Here is a 7,325-nt window from a genome sequence, read left to right as displayed (position 1 = left end):
GTGCCTACAGAATGATGGTGGGGAGGCCCGCTCTGGAGGCAAGGTAGGTTGAGAACCAGTGACGAGTGATCCTAGGAGTGAGAGAAATCAATGAGCAGAAGGGGGGGTAGAGTAGAGGAGGGAGGCTTGCTCTGGAGGGTGGAGAGGTGGGTTGAGAACCAGTGATGAGTGATGATAGGAGCGAGAGGGATCAATGAACTGAGGGTCCTGGGGGGGTAGAGTAGAGGAGGGAGGCCTGCTCTGGAGGGTGGAGAGGTGGGCTGAGAACCAGGGACGAGTGATTATAGGAGCGAGAGGAATCAGTGAACTGAGGGTCCTGGGGGGGGGGCGGCAAGGTTTCTTGCTGGGGAGATACCTTGATGTTGAAAAGAAGGGAAGATAGGGGATTCTACTTGACAGCTGAATGAACTAACCATGCTGAAATTGATCCATCTTGGAGGTACGGCCAAATGATGAAGTAAATTAGAAGCAGAAGAAACTGCGAGTTCTGAGGAGACCGAAGAAGGCCGAGATGCAGATGAGATACCTTGACGTTGAAAAGAAGGGGCAGATAGGGGACTCTGCTTGACAGCTGAATGAACTGACCGCGCTGAAATGGATCCATCTTGGAGGAACACAACTGAATGATGAAGTAAATTAGAAGTAGAAGAAACTGTGGATTCTGAGCTCCTGAGGAGACCGAAGAAGGCTCAGATGCAGATGATCTCCATAGGTAGATCCTTGTATGGGGAGAAGTGGTGTTTCCAAAGAGTAGAATGAGCAAACGGAGAATGTTCATTGATGTAGACAGGCGGGAAGGTGAGGCAGAAGGGAAAGCTCTTAAGAATCCCACGGAGGATCAGGCAAACTGCTGGTATGGAGAGAATGGGGGGGGGGGAGAGAATCCCTACCGTGAATGATGAAAGCCAGGATCTGGTTTGATTGAAGGAATAGGATGAATCTGATTCTGGGCACAGAAGGTTGAAAACACTGACCAAGCTGTAGAATAGGAAGCTCTTGAAGAAGGGCGAGGGCTGCAGACATGAAATGCTGAGCAGATTGAAGGAGGTTACTGAGAGTAGGATTCAGTCAAATAGCAGCTGGTGAAGCTGGGGAGACTGGAGGAGAGGTGGGGCAGCAGACCGGACCAGCTGACGGAACTTGGATACCGAAAGTAGAGGCAGAAGGGGAGTTGGAACTGAGGGTTGAGGTAGCAGCTGGAACTGAACGAACATGTGTAAATCGTCTGCTGGGGAAGCTCAGCACCCTTTGTGCTCCATTTTCTGGAAATGAGGGAAGAGATGAGATGTCGACCATCCTATGTGTTAGTTAATACAGGATCGATCAGCGGTCTGCTACTATCCTGTCTGCTTGAAATGGAAAAGGTGAACTCACATTCAGAGATTGGGTTTCACAACTCCAGTCATCATCCTAGTAGTGGAACTCCTTAACTCATAATCAAGACAGATTTCCAGTCTCATACCACGTCTCTCACCATGTATTAATGCTGTAATACTCCAGAGGATGTGTGGACATATGAATATATTGCTGAGAAAGTCAAGCACCGCGTATTTTGATTAGATGTGGATTAGCATTAACCTTGATTATTATTATTATTTGTTTATTTAGCAGACGCCTTTATCCAAGGCGACTTACAGAGACTAGGGTGTGTGAACTATGCATCAGCTGCAGAGTCACTTACAATTACATCTCACCCGAAAGACGGAGCACAAGGAGGTTAAGTGACTTGCTCAGGGTCACACAATGAGTCAGTGGCTGAGGTGGGATTTGAACCGGGGACCTTCTGGTTACAAGCCTGTTTCTTTAACCACTGGACCACACAGCTACCGCGATCTGCATATTGGAGGAAAGCGGGAGTGGTGGAAGCTCTGGAGTAGTGCAGGTACAGATTTAAACTGTAAACTAAAGCAACTTTGCATGCTGTAATAGTGAGTAGATCTGAAGAGGGAGCAGAGATCTGCTGTAGTGAGGAGCAATTAACAGTAGAGGACGGGATCTGCTGAACAATGCAGAGATCTGAAGAAGTAACAACGAGGTCTGAGATCTGCTGAAGCAGTGATCTGTAATAGTGAATGGTGGACTGCCATCGGTAGAGTGTGGTGGTCTGCTGCAGAGAGCAGAGATCTGCTGAAGCAGTGATCTGTAATAGTGAACGGTGGACTGCTGTAGAGTGCAGAGATCTGCTGAAAGCGGTGGATATTGGTCTTTGAGTGATAAAGTGATTTAGATGAAGCCAGAGATGAAAATGCATAAATCTGAGGCCGCTGTAGAACCGGAGAGGATGAAGAATGCGTTGCTCTGAGGCTGCTGCAAAATCTATTGATTTGGTCGGGAGCAGTCTGAGTGTATTGTCTATCGCAGGATAGGAGGACACTTGACTGAAATGTTAATAGTTGTAGGACATGGTTTCCGTTTTTGCCTGGCAGCTCACGTTGCTGAAATGGTAACTTTGAAGGTTGAATAAAGTGCCTTGGTGAAATTTGTCGGTTTGGAGGAGAGGAGCCAGATGAGGAAGCACGAATCCGGGAACAGGAAGAGGTCGCTGGGATGGAAGCCTGATGCAGGGAAAATAGAAGTTAATGTGACGGTAGATTCGGAGCATCTCAGAAAGCCGACAAGTGCGTGGCTTCATGACCATGTCCTCAAAGGGGCGGGCGGGTAGAGTTGAAATTGAAGAATGTCAGTTGATATAGGTAGACAAAAGGTTGAGGCAGGAGGGGAACTCCCGAGAATCCATCAGAGTGAGAACTGCGGGAATAGATAAAAAAGCTGTAGTGTCCGAGCTTCGCAGCGATACCAAACCGGTTTAATATATAGAGAGAGAACTTGTGGTATTATACTGCCATCCAGAGGTTATGATTGGAATTAAACTATTGACTTGAGTGAAGCAGAGTAGAATCTATGAAGTTATTACGATTAAAATCATTGTCTATGTAGAACAACATTCGCCTATTCCTTTAGATTTGAATAATAAATATTTTAGACATGTTTGAGGACAGTTAGTCATGTATATAAATCAGTTAACGCAGTATTTAGATGTCATGATTCGGTGCGTTGAATTCGTCTCCGCCAGTTGTGAAAGCGCAGCAACAGGAAGCCAGAAGATTGCAGTACTCAGGCCAGAACACGCAGAGCCTGATGAAGCTGCCTGGTCACCATGACACCACTCCCCGCAGTCACTCAATGAGGGTGTTGCCGTGGTAACCATGGTCTGTGTGGCACCGGTGGAAAAGTTACAGTACAATAGTGTCGTTGGAGCATGTTGTGACCAGTCAAGTCACGAGCCGCCACTGGTTGAAATGGAGTTTGTAATGGGCTGGATATGTCTTTAAAAAGGTTGAACGTAGCTGATGGAGGTCCAGGGCAGGATCTTCTGATGGAACGTTATTGTGCTGGCTCTGTGGGAGCGGGGGAGGGGCGTCTGATTGCAGGCGAGGAGTAAAGAGAGATTCCGCAGACAAAGCTTTGTGGTAGATTTAATAGAGCTAAAGTAAGGCAATCGCAAACAACGGGAATGTCGATGTCTTGTCGAAGGAGCTTGAAAGTTTAGCGGAGGACCAGACATTCTGCTAAAGTTGCAGACAAGTTGAGTAATGAAGCTGTGCTTTGGACGGCTCTGATGCTGAGCTAGAGACTGGATGGAACAGGAAAGACAAACGTTGGAGCTCTTGAAGCCGAAAAGAGAAGCTGAATAAAAAGAAGGATCACCTGAGCAGGTAGGAAAATGATTGATAATATCTTGGCAGCGCTGTGCAGAGAAATGACCTGCAGAGCGAGGCAACGAAGTTTAGATATTAGCGGTGGAGCACGAAACGACGGCGTCTGAGCGTTTGCTACTAAAACGAAACACTCGACAGAAAAGGTGCAGGTGATCAGGGCTTAAATAGAAAATAGATGCTAATTAACAGGAAATTAGAAAATTAGAAGATTAGAAGATTAGAAGCCCCCCAGCTCCACACCCCCTGAACCACGCTGGCTAATATTTAAATAGATTGGGGGAAATTGGTACTGTGTACTTTATAAATGTAATGTAGTTTGTAACGAGACCATTCAATTGCTGACGTTGTTGTCTACTTTGTATGTATCACAAAAAGAACAGAATTGCTGAACTAGTTAATTAACTTTACTATAAGAAACTGATAGATCCAAGTATTTTATATAAACTGCAATAATATAATCTGTGGTAATTAGTTTAATTAACTGCACTATAAGAAACTGATAGATTTAGAGTTTGTTTTATTGTATAATCCTTATATATATATATATATATATCTACTAGACAATTGTTAGACTGTGAAGTGAAGGTGGCATTGTCATATGGTTTACATTATTGTTAATGTGCTTGAGATTTTTAAAACAATTACTAATAAAAACTTGTAAAGATTATTTTTGTTATATGATTGCTTGGTTTCTCCTGGATAAAAGAGTTTGTGTGGGAACCAACCACTCGACGTCCTTGTCCTTAATAAACACAAGGTGGCATAGTCAAATTATTAACATAAATTTAGCTATATGTACAGACATGCTTAAATTTGTTGGTACCCTTACAGCTCATTGAAATAATGCTTCATTCCTCCTGAAAAGTGATGAAATTAAAAGCTATTTTATCATTTATGGCTTGGGTATGTCATAGAATAAGGCAAAGAAGCTGTGAAAAGAGATGAATTATTGCTTATTCTACAAAGATATTCTAAAATGGCCTGGATACATTTGTTGGTACCCCTTAGAAAAGATAATAAATAATTGGATTATAGTGATATTTCAAACTAATTAGTTTCTTTAATTAGTATCACACATGTCTCCAATCTTGTAATCAGTCATTCAGCCTATTTAAATGAGAAAAGTAGTCACTGTGCTGTTTGGTATCATTGTGTGCACCACACTGAACATGGACCAGAGAAAGCAAAGGAGAGAGTTGTCTGAGGAGATCAGAAAGAAAATAATAGACAAGCATGGTAAAGGTAAAGGCTACAAGACCATCTCCAAGCAGCTTGATGTTCCTGTGACAACAGTTGCAAATATTATTAAGAAGTTTAAGGTCCATGGAACTGTAGCCACCCTCCCTGGGCGTGGCCGCAAGAGGAAAATCGACACCAGATTGAACAGAAGGATAGTGCGAATGGTAGAAAAAGAACCAAGGATAACTGCCAAAGAGATACAAGCTGAACTCCAAGGTGAAGGTACGTCAGTTTCTGATCGCACCATCCGTCGCTTTTTGAGCGAAAGTGGGCTCTATGGAAGAAGACCCACATAAAAAAAGAAAAACATAAAAAAGCCAGACTGGAATTTGCTAAAATGCATATTGACAAGCCACAATCCTTCTGGGAGAATGTCCTTTGGACAGATGAGTCAGAACTGGAGCTTTTTGACAAGTCACATCAGCTCTATGTTCACAGACGAAAAAATGAAGCTTTCAAAGAAAAGAACACCATACCTACAGTGAAACATGGAGGAGGCTCGGTTATGTTTTGGGGCTGCTTTGCTGCGCCTGGCACAGGGTGCCTTGAATCTGTGCAGGGCACAATGAAATCTCAAGACTATCAAGGTATTCTGGAGCAAAACGTACTGCCCAGTGTCAGAAAGCTCTGTCTCAGTCGCAGGTCATGGGTCCTCCAACAGGATAATGACCCAAAACACACAGCTAAAAGCACCCAAGAATGGATAAGAACAAAACATTGGACTATTCTGAAGTGGCCTTCTATGAGTCCTGATCTGAATCCTATCGAACATCTATGGAAAGAGCTGAAACTTGCAGTCTGGAGAAGGCACCCATCAAACCTGAGACAGCTGGAGCAGTTTGCTCAGGAAGAGTGGGCCAAACTACCTGTTAACAGGTGCAGAAGTCTCATTGAGAGCTACAGAAAACGTTTGATTGCAGTGATTGCCTCTAAAGGTTGTGCAAGAAAATATTAGTTTAGCGGTCCCATCATTTTTGTCAATGCCATTTTCATTTGTTTTATTATTTACAATATTATGTTGAATAAAAAATTAAAAGCAAAGTCTGATTTCTATTAAATATGGAATAAACAACGGTGGATGCCAATTACTTTTGTAAGTTTCAAGTTATTTCAGAGAAAATTGTGCATTCTTCGTTTTTTGTGGAGGGGTACCAACAAATTTGAGCACGTCTGTATATAAAGACCTGTTACACAAGCAACCAACCGTTTGCTAAACTATTTAAGGACCAAGCGTATTTTTGGCTGTATTTGACTCTCTTCCTATAACAATGCACTAAAATTCAATTTGTTACAGTCACATCTTGGAATTGGTGTCCTTGTTTTCAGAACACTCTGGGGAAAGTTATAGCTTTTCTTAAATAATCTGTCAAAGCCGTCTGGCAAGGCAAGCTGTGGCTTTCAATTTGAAATTTCAGTATGATGTGGTGTTGACACGATCTCGGTCCTTAAAGGGTTAAGAGCCAAACACACTGACCAATTGCACCACAGGAATTTGCTGCGGGATACGAGGAAAAAAATCACTAGCCTTGACAGGTTGCATTTCTGAAACTGACAGCTCGGCACTGTAGGTTGTGCTTGGTAGAAAATTGTATTGTTGGAGTCGGGGTATAGCTCAGTGGTAGAGCATTTGACTGCAGATGAAGAGGTCCCCGCTTCAAATCCGAGTGCCCTCTTTTTTTAATTTAAATTAAAATACAAATAGCATTTTATAATTTTCATTTCAGCTGCAAAGGTACAAATAAGTAACAAATAGTGTTTTAAAGACAGCAACAAGGTACGGACGGGGATTGAACCCGTGATCTACGGTTTACGAGACCGACGCCTTACCACTTGGCCACCGCACCCTTCACAACTGCAAACGAAATCGGAAGCTTGGAGTCTATTGAGAAGGCTGCCCGGAAAGGCAATCTGGCTGGAAACCAACCTTACAGTTAACAGCTGAATGCCAAGGATGGGCAAAATAGTCACGGAAACTCTTTAAATAGAAACCAGTGGTCTCCATATTTATTTAAAATACAAATAGAAAATAGGTTGCCAGACATGTATTTTAAATAGAAATTAGTAAATACTATTTTGCAAATAGTATTTTTTTAAAACACTTGACACCATCTACCATTTATTTATTTTTTTCATAATAATGAACTGAAAGTTTCAGTACTGCCTCAGTCCACGAGCCTGTCAGTAACCGTATTTTGATCCAAAAGAACTGGTACTTCTATAGCAACAATTACAATAGTTTTAGGATGTCTTTGAAAATGAATTAATTTGGAGTTAAGAATCGTACATCTTTTACCAGAAACATTTTGTTTTACATTAAATGGATTTCATATTAGAGTGAAGCTATGGTCACATTGCTGAGTAAGGAAT

At 42.5% G+C, this 7,325-nt stretch overlaps 1 non-coding gene across 1 annotated transcript; it reads right to left on the bottom strand.

Moving 5' to 3' along the window:
• Positions 1-6,730: 6,730 nt before the first annotated feature.
• Positions 6,731-6,802, bottom strand: trnat-cgu (transfer RNA threonine (anticodon CGU)). Its single transcript has one exon. It is a non-coding gene; the product is annotated as a tRNA-Thr (tRNA).
• Between the last annotated feature and the right edge of the window lie 523 nt (positions 6,803-7,325).

Source organism: Acipenser ruthenus, unplaced genomic scaffold (genome assembly GCF_902713425.1).
Source record: "Acipenser ruthenus unplaced genomic scaffold, fAciRut3.2 maternal haplotype, whole genome shotgun sequence".
Taxonomy (NCBI): Eukaryota; Metazoa; Chordata; class Actinopteri; order Acipenseriformes; family Acipenseridae; genus Acipenser; species Acipenser ruthenus.
The sequence above is the reverse complement of the archived record's forward strand: the minus strand, read 5'-3'. Positions and strand labels throughout refer to the sequence as shown.